The sequence below is a fragment of the Schistocerca cancellata genome, chromosome 1 (assembly GCF_023864275.1).
Source record: "Schistocerca cancellata isolate TAMUIC-IGC-003103 chromosome 1, iqSchCanc2.1, whole genome shotgun sequence".
NCBI classification, from domain to species: domain Eukaryota; kingdom Metazoa; phylum Arthropoda; class Insecta; order Orthoptera; family Acrididae; genus Schistocerca; species Schistocerca cancellata.
The window spans coordinates 800,482,436-800,508,019 of record NC_064626.1 but is presented as its reverse complement, the minus strand read 5'-3'; positions in this window follow the sequence as shown (position 1 = coordinate 800,508,019).

Genomic DNA, 25,584 nt, shown 5'->3' with positions numbered 1-25,584 from the left:
TTCTAACTGAACCCGTAAGGATACACGCTCGTCTTGTTTGCGTTTTCTCTATTTCCTGTTCGGTTCTATCTGGTACGGAAGCAGTATTGAAGTATTAGTTGAATGACGGTTTTGTAAACTACTTCCTTTGCGAATGGACTAGCTTTTCTGAGGATCCTTCCACTGAATCTGTCTGGCATCTGCCTTACCTGCGATTAGTTTCACGTAGTCGTACACTTACGCATATTATATTTAATAGTTGTGACTGATTCCAGTTCTTGTGGTCGTACGCTAATTGTTGTTTTGTCTATTTACGGGCGATAAGTGACTTGTATTTACGTTGAGGGTCAACCGCCAATCTCTACGTCTATCTTCTGCAGGTCTCTGCGCATTTCAGTACAATTTTCTAGCATACCGACCTCCCTGTATGCAACAGCATCATCCGTGAAAAGCTTCATGGAACTGCCAATATATATATATATATATATATATATATATATATATATATATATATATATATACACTCCTGGAAATGGAAAAAAGAACACATTGACACCGGTGTGTCAGACCCACCATACTTGCTCCGGACACTGCGAGAGGGCTGTACAAGCAATGATCACACGCACGGCACAGCGGACACACCAGGAACCGCGGTGTTGGCCGTCGAATGGCGCTAGCTGCGCAGCATTTGTGCACCGCCGCCGTCAGTGTCAGCCAGTTTGCCGTGGCATACGGAGCTCCATCGCAATCTTTAACACTGGCAGCATGCCGCGACAGCGTGGACGTGAACCGTATGTGCAGTTGACGGACTTTGAGCGAGGGCGTATAGTGGGCATGCGGGAGGCCGGGTGGACGTACCGCCGAATTGCTCAACACGTGGGGCGTGAGGTCTCCACAGTACATCGATGTTGTCGCCAGTGGTCGGCGGAAGGTGCACGTGCCCGTCGACCTGGGACCGGACCGCAGCGACGCACGGATGCACGCCAAGACCGTAGGATCCTACGCAGTGCCGTAGGGGACCGCACCGCCACTTCCCAGCAAATTAGGGACACTGTTGCTCCTGGCGTATCGGCGAGGACCATTCGCAACCGTCTCCATGAAGCTGGGCTACGGTCCCGCACACCGTTAGGCCGTCTTCCGCTCACGCCCCAACATCGTGCAGCCCGCCTGCAGTGGTGTCGCGACAGGCGTGAATGGAGGGACGAATGGAGACGTGTCGTCTTCAGCGATGAGAGTCGCTTCTGCCTTGGTGCCAACGATGGTCGTATGCGTGTTTGGCGCCGTGCAGGTGAGCGCCATAATCAGGACTGCATACGACCGAGGCACACAGGGCCAACACCCGGCATCATGGTGTGGGGAGCGATCTCCTACACTGGCCGTACACCACTGGTGATCGTCGAGGGAACACTGAATAGTGCACGGTACATCCAAACCGTCATCGAACCCATCGTTCTACCATTCCTAGACCGGCAAGGGAACTTGCTGTTCCAACAGGACAATGCACGTCCGCATGTATCCCGTGCCACCCAACGTGCTCTAGAAGGTGTAAGTCAACTACCCTGGCCAGCAAGATCTCCGGATCTGTCCCCCATTGAGCATATTTGGGACTGGATGAAGCGTCGTCTCACGTCCAGCACGAACGCTGGTCCAACTGAGGCGCCAGGTGGAAATGGTATGGCAAGCCGTTCTACAGGACTACATCCAGCATCTCTACGATCGTCTGCATGGGAGAATAGCAGCCTGCATTGCTGCGAAAGGTGGATATACACTGTACTAGTGCCGACATTGTGCATGCTCTGTTGCCTGTGTCTATGTGCCTGTGGTTCTGTCAGTGTGATCATGTGATGTATCTGACCCCAGGAATGTGTCAATAAAGTTTCCCCTTCCTGGGACACTGAATTCACGGTGTTCTTATTTCAATTTCCAGGAGTGTATATACCCTGTCCGAACAGGACGCTGAAAGTACAGTGATACCGACCGACCACCGTGTCATTCTCAGCCGAAGGCGTCACTGGATGCGGATATGGAAGGGCATTTCCGCGGTCGCTGTGAGGTTTCGTCACTGGAACCGCTACTTCCCAACCAAGTAGCTCCTCAATTGGCCTCACAAGGGCTGAGTGCACCCAGCTTACTAACAGATCTCGCCACACCTGAATGGTCACCCATCCAAGTGCTAGCCTCAGCCCGACAGCGCTTAACTTAGGCGATCTGACGGAAACCGGGGTTACCGCTACGGCAAGACCATTGTCACCCACATTTATATATCTTGTGGAAAGTAATGATCGTATGAAAATCCTCTGGAGTACACCCAAAATTACTTTTACGGCTGTCGGATTTGCTCTGTTAACAGTAGCGTAGTGTGTCCTGTTTACCAGGAGCTCTTCAATCCAGTCACACAGGTGGTTTCATATTCCGTAAGCTCGTATTTTGTTCATTAGGAGGCAGTGCAGAGCTGTATCGAACGCCCCTGCATGGGGTCTATATTGGGCTTCGCCGGCCGTTGTGGCCGAGCGGTTCTAGGCGCTTCAGTCCGGAACCGCGCTGCTGCTACGGTCGCAGGTTCGAATCCTACCTTGGGCATGGATGTGTGTGATATCCTTAGGTTACTTAGGTTTCAGTAATTCTAAGTCTAGGGGACCGATGACCTCAGATGTTGAGTCCCATAGTGCTCAGAGGCATTTTAACCATTTGAACTGGGTTTCACACGAAGTTTGTCTGGGAATACATGTGGATTCGTACAAATGAGATTTTTGGTCTCCAGAAATGTCATAATGCATGAGCGTAAAACAGGTTACAAGTTTCTACAACAGACCGACGTTGGTGATATAGGCCTGTAGCTCTATCCATTTATTTGACGACTCTTTTTGAAATCAGGAATGACCTGCGTTTTTTTCCCAGCCATCAGGAACGCTTCGCTTCTACAGCGACCTACAGTACACTTATGCCAGAAGAAGAGTAAGATATTATTTCACATTATCCATTTAGAACAGTACTGGTGTCTCAGCAGGCCCACTGGCCTCTCCTCTGTTCAGCGATTTCAGTTGATTTTCCATCCCGTGTTCAATTATTTCGATAGCTGTTATTTTGACGCTCCTGCTACGATTTAAAGGAAGGACCGTATTACGATATTCCTCGGTAAAACATTTTTGGAAGAAGGAGTTTGGTATTTCTACCTTATGCCACTAACAACGTTAACTGTAGTACCAGGGGTGCAGTAAGTGGTATGAAGCTTGGTGGAATACTGGGAAGTATGAAGTATTCCGTGTGATCAAAAAGTAACGGGAAATTTTGTTTCTCCTAAAAATCTTTGTTTATAGATCTACATCAGCTTTTTTCCCTTAAAAGTAATCCCCCTCAGGGGGGCTTTCTCCAGTCTTGGACGTACTTCTGTAACTCACTTTTCGTTATCGTGTTTAGCTCCTTCAGCGATTCTATTTTCGTCTCCTCAGTGATGGCACAACTACGTCTTTTGATGGTTCTCTTCATCTTCGGGAATAGAAAGAAGCCTCAGAGCGCCATGTCCGTCGGAAACGTTGGCTGAGACGACATACGTTATGTTTTTTGCCAAAACATCACGAACAAGCACTATGGTGTGAGAGGGAGCATTATCGTGCGCAATTTCCTCGAGTGGTTTTACCACACTTGGTTGTTTTCTCCGGATTGATCCACGCAAACGGCGCGTAACTTCCAAGTAGAACTCCTTACTCACAGTACGACCATAAGACAGGAACTCATGATGCACTCTCGCATTGTTGTCTAAGAAAACAGTGAGAAGAACCGTCACGTGTGATCGAACTTCTCTAACTTTTTCAGTTGTGGCTCTTCAGGTAGTTCCCATTGAGACGACTGGGCCTTGGTTTCGATGTCATACCGGTATACCCAGGCTTCGTCATCTGTTATAATCAAGTTCTGGATCGTTGTCGACTTCACTCAGACATTCCTGAGCGATGTCTATGCGACGTCGTTCTTGGTCGTAGTTCAACAATTTCGGAACAAACTTTTCTGCTACAAGTCTCATGCCTAACACATCCGAAAAAAGTGCTTGGCATGAGCCAAGGGATACGCAGACATCATTAGCAACCTGTCTGACTGAGATACGGCGATTTTCCAGAGCCATTTTCGTTCCACATTGTCGTCAGTAATTAATGTCCTAGGGCGTCCAGGGCGGTCGTCGTCTTCAACGTCTTCTCGACCCTCTTTGAAACGTTTATACCACTCGTAAACTCTTGTCTTAGTCATAGTAGACTCGCCAAAAGCCACAGTCAAAATCTGGAATGCTATTTTGCACTTTATTCCATTTGCAAGCAAAATTTAATGCAAATTCTTTTATCTGTCTTTTTAGAAAGTAAAAATTCGCCGAGCACTCTAAAACACGGACAACCTTTTCGACTGTCAATGATAAATATTCAAAATAACTAAAAGTGGAAATACACTCCTGGAAATTGAAATAAGAACACCGTGAATTCATTGTCCCAGGAAGGGGAAACTTTATTGACACATTCCTGGGGTCAGATACATCACATGATCACACTGACAGAACCACAGGCACATAGACACAGGCAACAGAGCATGCACAATGTCGGCACTAGTACAGAGTATATCCACCTTTCGCAGCAATGCAGGCTGCTATTCTCCCATGGAGACGATCGTAGAGATGCTGGATGTAGTCCTGTGGAACGGCTTGCCATGCCATTTCCACCTGGCGCCTCAGTTGGACCAGCGTTCGTGCTGGACGTGCAGACCGCGTGAGACGACGCTTCATCCAGTCCCAAACATGCTCAATGGGGGACAGATCCGGAGATCTTGCTGGCCAGGGTAGTTGACTTACACCTTCTAGAGCACGTTGGGTGGCACGGGATACATGCGGACGTGCATTGTCCTGTTGGAACAGCAAGTTCCCTTGCCGGTCTAGGAATGGTAGAACGATGGGTTCGATGGCGGTTTGGATGTACCGTGCACTATTCAGTGTCCCCTCGACGATCACCAGTGGTGTACGGCCAGTGTAGGAGATCGCTCCCCACACCATGATGCCGGGTGTTGGCCCTGTGTGCCTCGGTCGTATGCAGTCCTGATTGTGGCGCTCACCTGCACGGCGCCAAACACGCATACGACCATCATTGGCACCAAGGCAGAAGCGACTCTCATCGCTGAAGACGACACGTCTCCATTCGTCCCTCCATTCACGCCTGTCGCGACACCACTGGAGGCGGGCTGCACGATGTTGGGGCGTGAGCGGAAGACGGCCTAATGGTGTGCGGGACCGTAGCCCAGCTTCATGGAGACGGTTGCGAATGGTCCTCGCCGATACCCCAGCAGCAACAGTGTCCCTAATTTGCTGGGAAGTGGCGGTGCGGTCCCCTACGGCACTGCGTAGGATCTTACGGTCTTGGCGTGCATCCGTGCGTCGCTGCGGTCCGGTCCCAGGTCGACGGGCACGTGCACCTTCCGCCGACCACTGGCGACAACACCGATGTACTGTGGAGACCTCGCGCCCCACGTGTTGAGCAATTCGGCGGTACGTCCACCCGGCCTCCCGCATGCCCACTATACGCCCTCGCTCAAAGTCCGTCAACTGCACATACGGTTCACGTCCACGCTGTCGCGGCATGCTGCCAGTGTTAAAGATTGCGATGGAGCTCCGTATGCCACGGCAAACTGGCTGACACTGACGGCGGCGGTGCACAAATGCTGCGCAGCTAGCGCCATTCGACGGCCAACACCGCGGTTCCTGGTGTGTCCGCTGTGCCGTGCGTGTGATCATTGCTTGTACAGCCCTCTCGCAGTGTCCGGAGCAAGTATGGTGGGTCTGACACACCGGTGTCAATGTGTTCTTTTTTCCATTTCCAGGAGTGTATTCCAGATCATGATATTGTAAGAGGAGAAATACGTTAGCAGTTCGTTTGAAGTCCTGTTCTTGTGTTTAAAATATGAAGTTCATGGTCATACAAACAGATGCAGTTCATTAAAAATACTGTAACTTTTATACATATGTGTTACCTTTAGCGGAAGCAAGCAGAATCTGCCTTTACTAACATTCCAGATCATGTTCTTGTAAGAACAAAAATAAGTCAACAGTTCATTTGTAGTTTGGTTCTTTTTCGTTAAACATAAAGTTCATGGTCATACAAACAGCAGAAGTTGACGCTAGTTCTATAACCTTGTATTATTTTATTCCTGGGAATTCATGTTAATGCCACTCTTGATTAACGTATTTGCCCATAAACTGACTGTTATACGCACATAAAAAAAAGTTTTGCATCACCTCGGTTCCGAGAGTTCTGGAACCTGTACAGAAAACTGGAAAAGAGATCAACATAAATTCCGCCATTTTTATTGCTCATGAAAACCACACATTGCATGATGAACCACCATACAGCGAGACCACCAGAAGTGGTAGTCTAGATTGCTGCACACACCGTTACCTCTAATACCCAGTAGCACGTCCTCTTGCATTGATGCACGCCTGTATTCGTCGTGGCATACTATACACAAGTTCATCCAGGCACTGTTGGTCCAGATTGTCCCGCTCCTCAACGGCGACTCGGCGTAGATCCCTCACAGTGGTTGGTGGCGCACGCCGTCCATAAACAGCCCTTTTCAATCCATCCCAGGCATGTTCGACAGGGTTCATGTCTGGAGAACATGCTGGCCGCTCTAGTCGAGCGATGTCGTAATCCTGAAAGAAGTCATTCACAAGATGTGCGCGATGGGGGCGCGAATTGTCATCCATGAAGACGAAAACCTCGCCAATATGCTGCCGATATGGTTGCACTATCGGACGGAGGATGGCATTCACGTATCGTACAGCCCTTACGGCGCCTTCCATGACCAGCAGCGGCGTACGTCGGCCTCACATGATGCCACCCCAGAACATCAGGAAACCTCCACCTTGCTGCACTCGTTGGACAGTGTGTCCAAGGCGTTCAACCTGACCGGTTTGCTCCAAACACGTCTCCTACGATTGTCTGGTCGAAGGCACATGCGACACTCATCGGTGAAGAGAACGTGATGCCAATCCTGAGCGGTCCATTCGGCTTGTTGTTGGGCCCATGTGTACCGCGCTGCATGGTGTCGCGGTTGGAATGATGAACCTCGTCATGGACGTCGGTAGTAAAGTTGCCAATCATGCAGCCTATTGCGCACAGTTTGAGTCGTAACACGACGTCCTGTGGCTGCACGAAAAGCATTATTCAACATGGTGGCGTTGCTGTCAGGGTTCTTTCAAGCCATAATTCGTAGGTAGCGGTCATCCGCTGCGGTAGTAGCCCTTGGGTGGCCTGAGCGAGGCATGTTATCCACAGTTCCTGCCTCTCTGTTGTCTCCTCCACGTCCGAACAACATCGCTTTGGTTCACTCCCAGACGCCTGGACACTTCCCTTGTTGAGAGCCCTTCCTGGCAGAAAGTAACAATGCGGACGCGATCGAACCGCGGTATTGCATAGGTGAACGGAATCGTCAACCTGAAAATACGCCTTCAACCACGTACATTAGCAAACTCTTAGAAATCCCAGCTGTATCTATGTTGAAAACGTCTTAATTACTCACGATTACAATTTTCGTAAGCTGGATGCAAGTTTCTTTCTAAATTTGTTTCATAAAGACGTTACGCTGCTTTATCGTCGCCGCCTCAACTTTGTCGTCGTCTTCACTTACAGATGCCGGCCGGGGTGGCCGAGCGGTTCTAGGCGCTACAGTCTGGAACTGCGCTACGGTCGCAGGTTCGAATCCTGCCTCGGGCATGGGTGTGTGTGATGTCCTTAGGTTAGTTAGGTTTAAGTAGTTCTAAGTTCTAGGAGACTGATGACCTCAGAAGTTAAGTCCCATAGTGCTCAAAGCCATTCACTTACAGATATTCTTTCAATTACTCAGAGCAGTGGAATTCAATTTGTGTGATATTTCAGTCGTACTGTGTCGGCGCTTAGCGGATCTCACGAGAAGAGTTGGTAGCAATCCTTGTGTGCTTCGCCCCGTTTGCGGACGGACGTCGGCATGCATCAGATCCTTTTTGCTTACTTTGGCCTATCAATTAGACCAAGTTTAGCTTAAGTTGATACGTCATTAAAGACATATCTTTAATCCCCATTGCTAAAACCACTTAACCTTGTGCTGAATGCTTGCTATTGTCACTACTGCTGAATCTTTTACGGGAAACTGTTACACCGCACTTGAAAAAGCTACTTCTCAATAAACTCCCTTTAAACTGCGTAAAATATTTACATTCATACGCTTATTCGAATTCATGACAAGATTACTAAATGAAATTGTGACAGAATGTAACCGTATGGTAATTTACATATCGAGTGCACGCAATAACGGAGAATAAAAACTATTGTGTCTGGAATTAAAATATTTCATTAATGATATATTTCCCCGTATTCAGTTACTTTGCGAGAAAGCTCTTTGCATCCGGTGTAGCAGACCAAAGGTTTAAGCTAGTTCCAATACCTTCTACTGCTAAGTCTCTCTTGAAATAGTTCACTGACTATAATAAATAATTCGGGCAGCATATAGTCAATTAAGCACTTCCACTAGATTAATAATAATTTTCACTAGGAAATATAATAGCAATATTTGCGTCAATTCTGTGACAGTTTGCTTTTCATCCGCAATGTTTTCGTTATTATTTTGACTGGGTGACCGGCAATGTAGTTTTTTACCTAGCTCACGTCACTGGTTGCTGTGGCGTAAAGCTGCGTTATCATTGGTCCTCTTCGGTCGTTGTCCGTTACAAATGACGGCCTTTGGCAGCCATTTTACACAAATTACGTTTAAGATTACTGCATACGAAAATCTGGCTCCTGGATGACAGCATACGCAGAATAAGAGTTTAAATGATCTAAAGGATGCGGTTAAATGAGATGTTACTAGAAAAACATAAGGTTGTACACGCCTGCTTGTATTTATCTGTTAAAAGATGTGAACAATTCGGTCGGTAGCTCCTAAGAGAAGCAAAACGTTAGGGCGAACTACAGCTAGGCGTAGTAGTCTGGAGAGCCAGGCTTAGGGATTGATCCTTAAAGGTACTCTCTAGGCGTATGTCGAGACGAAATTGCACTACGTGCATTGAATCCGGTGATAACTCAGTAAAGTTTGATCTGGAAATCCAACCAATAATTGTTGTTGTTGTTGTTGTTGTCCTCAGACTGAAGACTGGATTGATACAGCTCTCCATGTTACCTTACGTTGTGCAAGCTTCTTCATCTCCGGATAACTACTGTAACAAACATCTTTCTGATTCTGGTTACTGTATTCACCTCTCAGTCTCCCTCTACGATTTTTATCAACCACACTTCCCTCCAATACTACATTGGTGATCCGTTGATTTCTCAGAAAGTGTCCTCTCAACCGATCCCTTCTTTTGATCATGTTGCGCCACAGATTTCTTGTCTCCCCAATTCTATGCAATACTTAATCATTAGTTACGTGATCGACCCACATAATCTACAGCATTCCTCAATAGCCCGACATTTCAGAAGCTTCTGTTCTCTCCTTATCTAAAATGTACATTGTCTATGTTTCACTTCCATACATGGCTAACCTCCAGACAAATACCTACAGAAAATACTTCCTAACACCTAAAAAAATCGTTGTTCGATGTTAACAATTTCTCTTCTTCAAAAATGCTTTTGTTGCCATTGCAGTCTACGTTTTATATCTTCTCTACTTTGGCCATATTTTGTTTTCCCTGATGATATCCTCCTGTGTAGTCAACGCCCGGAGATTGGAATGGGGGACCGGAATACTTACTCAAGAGGACGCCATCATCATTTGATCATACAGTAAAGCTGCATGTCCTAGGAATAAATTAAGGTTCTAGTTTTCCCTTGCTTTCAGCCGTTTTCAGTACCAGCACAGCAAGGCCGTTTTCGTTTATGTTACAAGACCAGATAATTTAGTCATCCAGACTGTTGCCCCTGCAACTACTGAAGCAGCTGCTGCCCCTCATCAGGAACCACAAGTTTGTCTGGCTCCTCAACAGATATCCAGGCACGCAAGCCACCCCGCCGATGGCCAGGACCATGGTTCATGGGGGGCTGCATGTATTAGTTTTGATATCTTAAGGCCTTACATCATGCGAATCTCTTATTCCAATACTTCTTAAGACTTTCTTCATACTAACAATTAAATTGATGAAATCCGTCCGAGCACGCCACAGAAGAAAGGTATGTAGATATACTGTGATAAGCTTTGCATATTACTTATCACGGACACACCTGTTTGTAGATGGACCTTCATGTATTATGTCATGTTCGGCTTCATTTTCTTGGACAGCGATGGTTCTGCACCTTTTTTCCCCTTTGGAAACGTCACGTCACCAATTGTGGATGTGAGAACAATTTATTGTCTCTTTATATAAACCTCTACATCGGGAATTAATATCTATACTGTTCTGTTTAGAGTAAAACGACTACACAGACGCCCTTGTCAGCCTATGCGTACTGTCACATGCTGTCTTTATGATACACATGGTAGGTTTGTATCAGATAGGCGTCCGTTTCCCTATCGACACACTTACAGAATTACAGACCGCGTGGATAGATTAAAATTTTATTATATAGACGAAATAGAATAATGCGTTACCAAACAAAATTCAGAACTGATTATGACTAAAAACCACGTCTGATACCATAGCATAACATGATTAGTCCACTGAGTGCCTGCTTGACTGCCCCAAATGTTCTTGTTCTTGTCAGCTGTATTGGAGGCGACCTCAGAATTTAAACACCGGTGTTCTTCTTGTTACAAATGATCTGAAGATGTCGATTTAATTTCGCTGTAACAAGTAATCACTGTGTATTTTTTGTTCGATCTGGGGAATAAACTTCTGTAATAAGAACAACAACCGTGTTCTAACTGTCAAACACCTTCTGACTTCACACTTAGACACCGCCTGAGATATAACCACAATGCATTATGTGTACACATATATTTGCATTGTATGGCTAATGCCAGTATAAAATTTACTCTATGTCGCGTTGTCATTAATAGGCTCTCACTGTTACGCTTATACGAATCCCACTTGTATCAACTGGACGAAGTGTGTGTAGCATCTTAGGCAGCCATGCGTAACCTATTGAATTCAAAATTATGCTTCTGCCCTATATAAGTTTTACTTTTTACCCATTCAAATGACATCTTGTCCACCACAGCATTTGAGTGTTTCATGTGACCAGCACAACAGGTCCTTAATAGAGTATAAACTTTGAGGTTTCGTAATAATTATTACAAATTTGTTAAGTGGAAATACGATCGATAAATGATGTCTCAACAGTTTTAATACTATACTGGTCACATACAGATATGTAATGATAATTATTTCAATGTAACACAGTTAACATTTGGCTTTTCAAAAAAGTAAATATAGATATCATAATGTTACATTTTGTATAGTATGATATACTATGTGTCTGCTGTATCTAGGGGCCGAAGATGGTGAATTGTATCACCGAAACCGGACGTAAATAAATAAACCTAATCCATGCACCTGAAGCTATTGTCGTTATTGCAGATGCAATGTAATGTGATCGATTGTGGAGAAAAGCAGACCTTACATGAAAATTAAACGAGGTTTTAACAAGAAACAGAAACGAATTTGTTTTAGTGGTTGCACAACTGACTAAAACAGGAGTGAAAATCCTAGTATAGAATTTGAAAACCCACAGGCTCGTTTTTGCTTCATTCTGCAAGTGAAAATGGTATTTAATGAACATTGCAGGCCATTAGGATACGCCGCTGCCAGCCTGCGTGTCGTTCTTGGCGCTTCGATGGCCATGCGCCAGTCTTTTTCTGGGGTTTCTTCTTCCTTCGACAGTCGTCAGCTTTGTAACCCGGTTATGTTCACATAATCACTGACCGTCAGATGCGCGCTAAATCTCCGAAGATAATAAAATAAAATGGTTAACGACCTAAGGCACAACCGCCAGAATGTTGTAAGACACGCTTTAGGTACGTATGTGTTGCTGTATTAGACTAACATATTTAACAAGTTACTGCGAGTTCAGAGGGAGCTTCGTCGGAGATTGTCAGAGCCGAAGCCTTGCTGGAACATGGAAGCAGAGAAAAGTTTTGAGCATCGGGACACTCTTGTCAGAGTCCTTTAATAATTTCAGAATGCACTGAAAAAGGTTTGATCAGCAGCGAGGCTCGTTAACAGATAAATATCATCCATCCAGTAGTGCATTCAGCATACTAGAACAACAAAGAAACATGACAGGAAGCTCAAATACTAAACTCTGTGTTCGGAAATTCTATTGTTGAATAACATGACATTGTAATTGCACCTTCGTTACGTACATAGACGCAAAAGCAACACAGAGGTTACTATTAAAAAATCGAAAATAACTCAATTCGCTCGATAGGATATGTACGAGGGGCCTTGAATAAGTAACGCAACACTTTTTTCTGAAATCAGGTTAGTTTTTTCAGGTTTTCAGTACAACATATTAGTCACAACTGTTTTGGCTACAAAACCCTATTTTTCAACATAATCTCCGTTCAATGCGACGCCCTTACGACGCCTTACTGGAAAGGTCTGTATGCCTCCACGCTACCACTCTATTGATAGACATCGAAACCAACGTCTTGCAGCATCAATAACATTCGCATCTTCCACGTTTTACTTTCCACGGAGTGCATCCTTCATTGGGCCAAACAGATGGAAGACCTTTATAGCCTTCTGTTGGGCCGTGAAGAACCAAGCTGGCACACACCTTTGAGTACGCTAATTGGTGATCGCGTGTGACACAGACGTCCAGTCGAGTAACGTGGTGTTTGATTGTGATCCATCGATCAGCTCGAATGAATGTCCGCACCTTACATCATGTAAGGACTGTAGTAGGGAAGGCGAATGGTCGACTTCAGTTTATTGGGAGAATTTTAGGAATGTGGTTCACCTGTGAAGCTGATCGCATATAGAACAGTAGTGTGATGTATTATTCAGTACTGTTCGATTGTTTGGGAACCGCACCAAGTCGGATTAAAGGAAGACATAACATTTATGTGATTGGATTAATATGTGTGTTTTCCTTAACGTTATATTATTGTCAGCGGAGAGTTTAACACCCCTGAAATCACCGTTCCAAATAAACTTTACTTTTTCTTACGAGCGGCTGGATGTTAATCCGCCTCCAGAAATCTGGCAGTGGCAGTTTGTCGAATTTCGAGGGTAATGTTATTTTAGGTAAATGACGTAGAGGGGCGTTCAGTAAACATTTGAGTGTTAAAATGACTGTTAAGGCAGGAAACAAAATATTTCTCTTTTGCAAGTGCGACCAGAAACAAGGAAGACGAAATCATCGTTCACTGCCGCATAAGTGGCTTCTAGGGATGACCTGAACACTTGACGTAAACATTTGTCCGGAGATAAAAAGTGGAGTATTGACGGATAAAATTCAAGCGTTTTTGTGTGTCAGGTAGGTTTATTAGAAATGGGAATCATCCGCTGCGGTTTAATAGCCGTGTCATAAAGTTTTTTTGAAATCAAGAAGAGCTGCTATACAAATTGAAACGACATTGACAAACAAAAACTAAAATAAGTCGAAATTAGCGGAAGAGGAATAATACGAGTAGCGATCAATGTGTTCGAAATTAAAGTACTGGGCCGGTGTGACCGAGCGGTTCTAGGCGCTTTAGTCTGGAACCGCGCGACCGCTACGGTCCTAGGTTCGAATCCTGCCTCGGGCATGGATGTGTGTGATGTCCTTAGGTTAGTTAGGTTTAAGTAGTTCTAAGTTCTAGGGGACTGATGACCTCAGATGTTAAGTCCCATAGTGCTCAGAGCCATTTGAACCATTAAAGTACTGTCTACCAATGCGCCGAAAATAAACAGACCGAAGTTCTACATATGGCCGCTTAATGATCACATTGATACCGAACCAGAGGACGACACACGGAATACTGAAATACAGAAATTGTCCTTCGTCACTTTTTTCAATGAAAACCCTATTATAGTTCCTCATTTGATTCGTCACACGAACTCCGAAGTGACGGGTATTGTTATAAAAAGACACGAAATAAAGAAACACAAATAAAACAAAAAACAAATTATCGTAATAAATGAAAAGCACCAGTTTGCTTTTGTTATACAATATTATTTTTATTGCTAACCGGTTTTCGGCTTACAAGGCCATCTTCAGGCATTTACTGAGTATTATCACCAAAGAAGTTAAATGTTAGCAGACAACATTGGAAGAGAAGTAACACATCTAGAGTGAAGTAGAAACATACAGTGAGTAACATCTTTGCAATGAAATAGTAAAAACTGAACAGTACATAAATAACAATGGAGTTGACAGGAAAACCTTTAGCACAAAATAAGAATAGCATGCCTACATAACAGTTTCTATTGATAACACTATTGAAATAAGATAAAATTAGTACTAGGCAAGGCTGCATCAAGAGGTATGAAACATGGAGAGTGATACACAACCAATTAAAAAAGAAGAGACAGTTGTCAATGTAAATACAGAATACATGAGGAGCTTAAGCCATATCAATACGATAAACAGAAATTAATAAATGCAGGAAAATTGAGGTGTTTGAGGGAACCTACAGTTTGAGAGTGTGGTGGTACTGCATTTTAACATTAACATTATAATCAAAGCAGTGGCTGTATACCAGTTTACACTAAATAAATGAGCAAAGTAAAATATGAACAGTATTTGATGAGACAACTACAAGGGGAGTTAAACATGGACAGTACTACAAGTACAAGTTAAAAGCAAACCCTTAACTATTGAAACTACAGCATATGTGGAATACAAAGACAACTGCAACAAATAAAACAACTTAATGACTACAGGAAAATGGGAATATGTAGGAAGAGAGAGTGTGGGAAGTAATGAACAACAAAGATGATTATATGAAGTTTAGGAGAGGGGAAGTGTTGAGTTGTGTCTGGTCATTTAGGATGAGATCTGGACTGTGAGCAAGATGTTTGTTAATTTCCAGGGCTTCCAGCAGGTTGAGTTTATGGCCTTTGTTTGCTAAGTGAAGTACATGGGACACTGGCTGGTAGTTGTGACCCTCACTCAGTGCATGCTCAGCAAATGCAGAGTCTGAATTCTGCAACCTCCAGCTGCGTTCATGTTCAGCCAGCCTAGTTGATATGCCTCTGCCTGACTGACCAATGTAAAATTTGTCACAATCAGAACAGGTGATTTTGTATACCCCACTGTTGGCTAATAACTGGATCTTATCTTTGCTATTAAAAACGCACTGGGCTGTAGTGTTCCTGACATAGTAGGAAACCCTATACTTGCAGGATTTCAGTGCTTTGGCTATAGTCTGTGATACCTGACCTAGAAATGGTAGAGTACACCATTTCTTGCAGACAGTGGATGGGGAAGCAGGTGGAGCATAGAGGAGGGGTATAATTTTCTGTTTTTGTTTCCTGTGCAAGATGTGGTCAATAAGAACTGGATTGTAGCCATTGGCTGAGGCAATAAATTTTATTGTATCTAACTCTGCTTTAAAATCATCTCTGGACATGGGGATGGATATGAGACGGCGTACCATTCAGTGGAAAGCTGCATGTTTGTGAGCTATGGGGTGTTGTGAGCAAGAAGGTATTACTGTGTCTGTAGTTGTTGTTTTTCTGTAAATTTTGAAACAATGTGTGTGTGTACTGATGTCAATGGTGAGATCTAAGAAGTTTATGGATTTGTTGCCAATTTCCATAGTGAACTGGATATTTTTATGTTGACCGTTTAGGTTTTTCAAGAATGTGTTGAGTTGTCTTTTAGTACCAGTCCACATACACAAGACATCATCTACATATCTAAACCAGTATTTGATGTTTGCACTCAAAGGTTCTGTTTTTAGAAAATTTTGTTCAAGATGGTCCATAAATATTTCAGCCAACAGTGGACTAAGAGGGGAACCCATAGCTAAGCCATCACTGCTAAGACACCACTGCAAAATATATAGTTGCCAATGCACTAAAGAACGAAACCAAATTCGTGTGTAACATCCCACGGTCTATTGACTTTCACACCCTCAAGTCCCTAAAACAGAAATTACAACACCAAGGTATCGTTGCCACAAAATCTGATAAAGGCAACAGTGTTGTGCTTTTGAACAAATGTGATTATGTGGATAAAGTTAATGATTTTCTGAATACCACAGGCTTCCAAGTCCTTCCTAAAGACCCTACTAAATTGTTCAAAGAGGATGTTAAATATGCAGTCATTTCATGCAAAAGCATATTCTCTGAATTTGAAGTAAAACTGTTAACTAATATGAACCCATTGCCTCCTAGGATGTACGGCCTTCCTAAACTGCATAAACAAGATATTCCTATTCGTCCAGTTGTATCACCATTCACTGCTCCATCTTACAAACTAGCCAGTAAACTTGATGTCCTAATTAAGAGCAAGACTAAATTTAAACCAAAGCATGGTATTTCAAACTCTGTGGACCTAGTAAAGAAGTTAAAAGGTATATCTGCCTCACACAGTGATAAATTAGTATCCTTTGATGTCAGCAGTTTGTTTTCTAACATACCAGTAGTAGAATGTATTGACATTCTGACAGAGCTGATGCACAAGTCTAATGTCAATCCTGTGGAACTGAATGACTTGAGACTGGCCACACAGACCTGCCTTGCACAGAACTATTTCCAGTTCCAAGGCACTCTTTATAAACAATTAGATGGCTTAGCTATGGGTTCCCCTCTTAGTCCACTCCCCGTGAACCATGGACCTTGCCGTTGGTGGGGAGGCTTGCGTGCCTCAGCGATGCGGATAGCCGTACCGTAGGTACAACCACAACGGAGGGGTATCTGTTGAGAGGCCAGACAAACGTGTGGTTCCTGAAGAGGGGCAGCAGCCTTTTCAGTAGTTGCAAGGGCAACAGTCTGGATGATTGACTGATCTGGCCTTGTAACAATAACCAAAACGGCCTTGCTGTGCTGGTACTGCGAACGGCTGAAAGCAAGGGGAAACTACGGCCGTAATTTTTCCCGAGGGCATGCAGCTTTACTGTATGATTAAATGATGCTGGCGTCCTCTTCGGTAAAATATTCCGGAGGTAAAATAGTCCCCCATTCGGATCTCCGGGCGGGGACTACTCAAGAGGATGTCGTTATCAGGAGAAAGAAAACTGGCGTTCTACGGATCGGAGCGTGGAATGTCAGATCCCTTAATCGGGCAGGTAGGTTAGAAAATTTAAAAAGGGAAATGGATAGGTTAAAGTTAGATATAGTGGGAATTAGTGAATATCGGTGGCAGGAGGAACAAGACTTCTGGTCAGGTGACTACAGGGTTATAAACACAAAGTCAAATAGGGGTAATGCAGGAGCAGGTTTAATAATGAATAGGAAAATAGGAATGCGGGTAAGCTACTACAAACAGCATAGTGAACGCATTATTGTGGCCAAGATAGATACGAAGCCCACACCTACTACAGTAGTACAAGTTTATATGCCAACTAGCTCTGCAGATGACGAAGAAATTGAAGAAATGTACGATGAAATAAAAGAAATTATTCAGATAGTGAAGGGAGACGAAAATTTAATAGTCATGGGTGACTGGAATTCGAGTGTAGGAAAAGGGAGAGAAGGAAACGTAGTAGGTGAATATGGATTGGGGCTAAGAAATGAAAGAGGAAGCCGCCTGGTAGAATTTTGCACAGAGCACAACTTAATCATAGCTAACACTTGGTTTAAGAATCATGATAGAAGGTTGTATACATGGAAGAACCCTGGAGATACTAAAAGGTATCAGATAGATTATATAATGGTAAGACAGAGATTTAGGAACCAGGTTTTAAATTGTAAGACATTTCCAGGGGCAGATGTGGACTCTGACCACAATCTATTGGTTATGACCTGTAGATTAAAACTGAAGAAACTGCAAAAAGGTGGGAATTTAAGGAGATGGGACCTGGATAAACTGAAAGAACCAGAGGTTGTACAGAGTTTCAGGGAGAGCATAAGGGAACAATTGACAGGAATGGGGGAAAGAAATACAGTAAAAGAAGAATGGGTAGCTTTGAGGGATGAAGTAGTGAAGGCAGCAGAGGATCAAGTAGGTAAAAAGACCAGGGCTAGTAGAAATCCTTGGGTAACAGAAGAAATATTGAATTTAATTGATGAAAGGAGAAAATATAAAAATGCAGTAAATGAAGCAGGCAAAAAAGAATACAAACGTCTCAAAAATGAGATCGACAGGAAGTGCAAAATGGCTAAGCAGGGATGGCTAGAGGACAAATGTAAGGATGTAGAGGCTTATCTCACTAGGGGTAAGATAGATACTGCCTACAGGAAAATTAAAGAGACCTTTGGAGATAAGAGAACCACTTGTATGAACATCAAGAGCTCAGATGGAAACCCAGTTCTAAGCAAAGAAGGGAAAGCAGAAAGGTGGAAGGAGTATATAGAGGGTCTATACAAGGGCGATGCACTTGAGGACAATATTATGGAAATGGAAGAGGATGTAGATGAAGATGAAATGGGAGATACGATACTGCGTGAAGAGTTTGACAGAGCACTGAGAGACCTGAGTCGAAACAAGGCCACCGGAGTAGACAACATTCCATTGGAACTACTGACGGCCTTGGGAGAGCCAGTCCTGACAAAACTCTACCATCTGGTGAGCAAGATGTATGAAACAGGAGAAAAACCCTCAGACTTCAAGATGAATATAATAATTCCAATCCCAAAGAAAGCAGGTGTTGACAGATGTGAGAATTACCGAACAATCAGTTTAATAAGCCACAGCTGCAAAATACTAACACGAATTCTTTACAGACGAATGGAAAAACTAGTAGAAGCCGACCTCGGGGAAGATCAGTTTGGATGCCGTAGAAATACTGGAACACGTGAGGCAATACTGACCTTACGACTTATCTTAGAAGAAAGATTAAGGAAAGGCAAACCTACGTTTCTAGCATTTGTAGACTTAGAAAAGCTTTTGACAATGTTGACTGGAATACTCTATTTCAAATTCTAAAGGTGGCAGGGGTAAAATACAGGGAGCGAAAGGCTATATACAATTTGTACAGAAACCAGATGGCGGTTATAAGAGTCGAGGTACATGAAAGGGAAGCAGTGGTTGGGAAGGGAGTAAGAAAGGGTTGTAGCCTCTCCCCAATGTTATTCAATCTGTATATTGAGCAAGCAGTAAAGGAAACAAAAGAAAAATTTGGAGTAGGTATTAAAATCCATGGAGAAGAAATAAAAACTTTGAGGTTCGCCGATGACATTGTAATTCTGTCAGAGACAGCAAAGGACTTGGAAGAGCAGTTGAACGGAATGGATGGTGTCTTGAAGGGAGGATATAAGATGAACATCAACAAAAGCAAAACGAGGATAATGGAATGTAGTCGAATTAAGTCGGGTGATGCTGAGGGAATTAGATTAGAAAATGAGACACTTAAAGTAGTAAAGGAGTTTTGCAATTTGGGGAGCAAAATAACTGATGATGGTCGAAGTAGAGAGGATATTAAATGTAGACTGGCAATGGCAAGGAAAGCGTTTCTGAAGAAGAGAAATTTGTTAACATCGAGTATAGATTTAAGTGTCAGGAAGTCATTTCTGAAAGTATTTGTATGGAGTGTGGCCATGTATGGAAGTGAAACATGGACAATAAATAGTTTGGATAAGAAGTGAATAGAAGCTTTTGAAATGTGGTGCTACAGAAGAATGCTGAAGATTAGATGGGTAGATCACGTAACTAATGAGGAAGTATTGAATAGGATTGGGGGGAAGAGAAGTTTGTGGCACAACTTGACCAGAAGAAGGGATCGGTTGGTAGGACATGTTCTGAAGCATCAAGGGATCACCAATTTAGTATTGGAGGGCAGCGTGGAGGGTAAAAATCGTAGGGGGAGACCAAGAGATGAATACACTAAGCAGATTCAGAAGGATGTAGGTTGCAGTAGGTACTGGGAGATGAAGAAGCTTGCACAGGATAGAGTAGCATGGAGGGCTGCATCAAACCAGTCTCAGGACTGAAGACCACAACAACAACAGCTATGGGTTCCTCTCTTAGTCCACTGTTGGCTGAAATATTTATGGACCATTTTGAACAAAATTTTCTAAAAACAGAACCTTTGAGTGCAAACATCAAATACTGGTTTAGATATGTAGATGATGTCTTGTGTATGTGGACTGGTACTACAAGACAACTCAACACATTCTTGAAAAACCTAAATGGTCAACATAAAAATATCCAGTTCATTATGGAAATTGGCAACAAATCCATAAACTTCTTAGATCTCACCATTGACATCAGTACACACACACACATTGTTTCAAAATTTACAGAAAAACAACAACTACAGACACAGTAATACCTTCTTGCTCACAACACCCCATAGCTCACAAACATGCAGCTTTCCACTGAATGGTACGCCGTCTCATATCCATCCCCATGTCCAGAGATGATTTTAAAGCAGAGTTAGATACAATAAAATTTATTGCCTCAGCCAATGGCTACAATCCAGTTCTTATTGACCACATCTTGCACAGGAAACAAAAACAGAAAATTATACCCCTCCTCTATGCCCCACCTGCTTCCCCATCCACTGTCTGCAAGAAATGGTGTACTCTACCATTTCTAGGTCAGGTATCACAGACTATAGCCAAAGCACTGAAATCCTGCAAGTATAGGGTTTCCTACTATGTCAGGAACACTACAGCCCAGTGCGTTTTTAATAGCAAAGATAAGATCCAGTTATTAGCCAACAGTGGGGTATACAAAATCACCTGTTCTGATTGTGACAAATTTTACATTGGTCAGTCAGGCAGAGGCATATCAACTAGGCTGGCTGAACATGAACGCAGCTGGAGGTTGCAGAATTCAGACTCTGCATTTGCTGAGCATGTACTGAGTGAGGGTCACAACTACCAGCCAGTGTCCCATGTACTTCACTTAGCAAACAAAGGCCATAAACTCAACCTGCTGGAAGCCCTGGAAATTAACAAACATCTTGCTCACAGTCCAGATCTCATCCTAAATGACCAGACACAACTCAACACTTCCCCTCTCCTAAACTTCATATAATCATCTTTGTTGTTCATTACTTCCCACACTCTCTCTTCCTACATATTCCCATTTTCCTGTAGTCATTAAGTTGTTTTATTTGTTGCAGTTGTCTTTGTATTCCACATACGCGGTAGTTTCAATAGTTAAGGGTTTGCTTTTAACTTGTACTTGTAGTACTGTCCATGTTTAACTCCCCTTGTAGTTGTCTCATCAAATACTGTTCATATTTTACTTTGCTCATTTATTTAGTGTAAACTGGTATACAGCCACTGCTTTGATTATAATGTTAATGTTAAAATGCAGTACCACCACACTCTCAAACTGTAGGTTCCCTCAAACACCTCAATTTTCCTGCATTTATTAATTTCTGTTTATCGTATTGATATGGCTTAAGTTCCTCGTGTATTCTGTATTTACATTGACAACTGTCTCTTCTTTTTTAATTGGTTGTGTATCACTCTCCATGTTTCATACCTCTTGATGCAGCCTTGCCTAGTACTAATTTTATCTTATTTCAATAGTGTTATCAATAGAAACTGTTATGTAGGCATTCTATTCTTATTTTGTGCTAAAGGTTTTCCTGTCATCTCCATTGTTATTTATGCACTGTTCAGTTTTTACTATTTCATTGCAAAGATGTTACTCACTGTATGTTTCTACTTCACTCTAGATGTGTTACTTCTCTTCCAATGTTGTCTGCTAACATTTAACTTCTTTGGTGATAATACTCAGTAAATGCCTGAAGATGGCCTTGTAAGCCGAAAACCGGTTAGCAATAAAAATAATATTGTATAACAAAAGCAAACTGGTGCTTTTCATTTATTATTATAATGTTGTTCTACCAAGAACCGACGGAAGATTCTGTTAATACACTCCTGGAAATTGAAATAAGAACACCGTGAATTCATTGTCCCAGGAAGGGGAAACTTTATTGACACATTCCTGGGGTCAGATTTACCACATGATCACACTGACAGAACCACAGGCACATAGGCACAGGCAACAGAGCATGCACAATGTCGGCACTAGTACAGTGTATATCCACCTTTCGCAGCAATGCAGGCTGCTATTCTCCCATGGAGACGATCGTAGAGATGCTGGATGTAGTCCTGTGGAACGGCTTGCCATGCCATTTCCACCTGGCGCCTCAGTTGGACCAGCGTTCGTGCTGGACGTGCAGACCGCGTGAGACGACGCTTCATCCAGTCCCAAACATGCTCAATGGGGGACAGATCCGGAGATCTTGCTGGCCAGGGTAGTTGACTTACACCTTCTAGAGCACGTTGGGTGGCACGGGATACATGCGGACGTGCATTGTCCTGTTGGAACAGCAAGTTCCCTTGCCGGTCTAGGAATGGTAGAACGATGGGTTCGATGACGGTTTGGATGTACCGTGCACTATTCAGTGTCCCCTCGACGATCACCAGTGGTGTACGGCCAGTGTAGGAGATCGCTCCCCACACCATGATGCCGGGTGTTGGCCCTGTGTGCCTCGGTCGTATGCAGTCCTGATTGTGGCGCTCACCTGCACGGCGCCAAACACGCATACAACCATCATTGGCACCAAGGCAGAAGCGACTCTCATCGCTGAAGACGACACGTCTCCATTCGTCCCTCCATTCACGCCTGTCGCGACACCACTGGAGGCGGGCTGCACGATGTTGGGGCGTGAGCGGAAGACGGCCTAACGGTGTGCGGGACCGTAGCCCAGCTTCATGGAGACGGTTGCGAATGGTCCTCGCCGATACCCCAGCAGCAACAGTGTCCCTAATTTGCTGGGAAGTGGCGGTGCGGTCCCCTACGGCACTGCGTAGGATCCTACGGTCTTGGCGTGCATCCGTGCGCCGCTGCGGTCCGGTCCCAGGTCGACGAGCACGTGCACCTTCCGCCGACCACTGGCGACAACATCGATGTACTGTGGAGACCTCACGCCCCACGTGTTGAGCAATTCGGCGGTACGTCCACCCGGCCTCCCGCATGCCCACTATACGCCCTCGCTCAAAGTCCGTCAACTGCGCATACGGTTCACGTCCACGCTGTCGCGGCATGCTACCAGTGTTAAAGACTGCGATGGAGCTCCGTATGCCACGGCAAACTGGCTGACACTGACGGCGGCGGTGCACAAATGCTGCGCAGCTAGCGCCATTCGACGGCCAACACCGCGGTTCCTGGTGTGTCCGCTGTGCCGTGCGTGTGATCATTGCTTGTACAGCCCTCTCGCAGTGTCCGGAGCAAGTATGGTGGGTCTGACACACCGGTGTCAATGTGTTCTTTTTTCCATTTCCAGGAGTGTATAACAAATTATCGCTCAAGAGGAAAGGCAACTGGATCTGCTGTGATGCTAGTACGATTCTGTATAGATGATTAGGAAAGAAATTGCTCTCCTTTCCAGCAGCAGTGTTTCGTAGGTCGCTTAAACAACAAAACTTTCAGATCGATTGAAGTAAGTTGCAGGTCAAGTAGGGTCGTCGGACAGTTTCACAAAACTATTCGTCTATGTCGCTGATGTCAATAAGTCGTATATTTACGAAACAAGCTTTACGTTCTTGTCTTAAGATTTTTCTGAAGAGTGAAAGTCACCTCTTCGGGAATGGACATGAACTCCACAAACAGCAGTCTCCTGAAGCTCAGCTCACAACGTTCGTACGTACAGCCAACGGCAGCAGACAACGGCCCCAAGCTGATGACGCATTCCTCGTCTTTTGGAAGGTGTTTGATACATTTCTGCACTGCCACCTAATTAGCAAAATAAGTGCGTACGCAATATCACTCCATCTTTGTGATTGAACTGAAGACTTCAAGACTCCCTATCATACAGAGCTTAATATGTTGTTTTTAGCGGGGAGAAATCGTCAGATGTAAATACAGCTTCGGGCACATTCCAAGTATTATAGCAGCTTTACGGTTCACGACATATTGTTCCAATGGCTCTGAGCACTATGGGACTTAACTTCTGCGGTCATCAGTCCCCTAGAACTGAGAACTACTTAAACCTAACTAACCTAAGGACATCCAGGCTATAGCGCCTTGAACCACTCGACCATACTGGCCGGCTGGTTCACGACGTATGTAAAAGGTTTGGTGGACTACGTTACAGTTTGCAGGAGACTGCCCACTGAAGATGCTGTTGTGTGTTGGTAACTCACAAAGCGTCAACGTTGTGGCAAAATGCAGTAAGATGCGAAAGGGAGTGCTGTTTTGTGGAAGGACGGGCGACGTGAACATAATTAGTATTAATCACAAGAATTTCAATCGTTTAATATGTAGCAGTATCCGTCAGGAGAGATACATTGTAATTGGAAAGAAGCAGTTAATAAAATTATAGATATCACATCAGGCATTAATGCAGATATTTCTTAGGGAAATCAAAATAGCCTGTTCTTGACATTAGTAATTTTATGCAACGCCTTTGTTCCTTTTCTTCACACTTCCTCTAAATGATGCCTGAGTTACAGCGTTCATCTAGGAACAAAGGCGAATTACTCCTTACTGCGCATCTTTAAAACGTTACATCATTTAATATTATTTTAGGTTATTTTAGGATTTTACTGAGGGGCTGGTTGTTGCAGATGGTACGCAATCATTTGACGTGCTACTGATAGTTTGATGTTTTGCACCGCCATTTGAGTCCAAGAAGTGTAACGTTACATATATCTTCTACAGTTACAGTCGACTATAGAGTGTCAGGTATATATCTTGCCATCGGTCATTTCTCCTGTAGATCGTTTCCCATGTTTGCAAAGTGTGCAAGAGTCCAGCATACCTCGACTATAAGCTCAGCAGGTAACTGAAAAGAAGAGGGCTCTTCATCGGCTTGAACCTTGAGCAGCCTGCTCTAACGTTTGGGGTAGAGAATGGAACATGATTAAAGTACATGACGCAAAGCAATGTCAATAATGCTCGACGCTGCCAGCGCGTTAGAACTGCGGCGATTTTAGAGTCCCGTATTCTTCGTAGAAGACGCCCGATTTGCAGTATTATCGACGGTGCATTGATAGTGCTTTTAAAACGAATCACTAAACGCAGTTATCTGACATAGAACTTTTATTGTTTGTAGAGGAAATGTAAAACTTTAAGAGGGTTATAAATGAAGGAGCAAATGGACTCAGAGACATGTAGTATTAAAATTTTATACGTATTATAAGGAGCAATCGTCTCACTTTCAATGATCTTAATGATTCTGGGGGAATGTTATCTGTTCGAGGTGCCCTTTTACGAACAGATGTTTCAATGATTTGTAAAATTCTTCTCGCAGTATACATCATCCAGTTCCTCTCCTCTTCCCATAAAACTGTTATGAAGGCTGTGTCCATTTTTCTCGTATATATTCCTTTCACCATACTGTCTCCTTTTCCTTGCTTAATACTTGCTCTCCGTCTGTTTACACACGCTCTTCCCTTTCCTCAAAAGTTTCTTTAATTTTCTTTCTATAGGGGACATCTACCTTTCCTACATTCACGCATATTTCTACAATTGTGCATTTGTCCTCTAAACAGTCCTATTTTGCAACTTTGCACTTCCCATCAACGTCCTATTTTAGGCATCCACTCGTGTATTCTACTTTTCCTGTTTCAAATCGTGAATTCTTATATTTTCTCCTTTCATCAATCAAATTTTA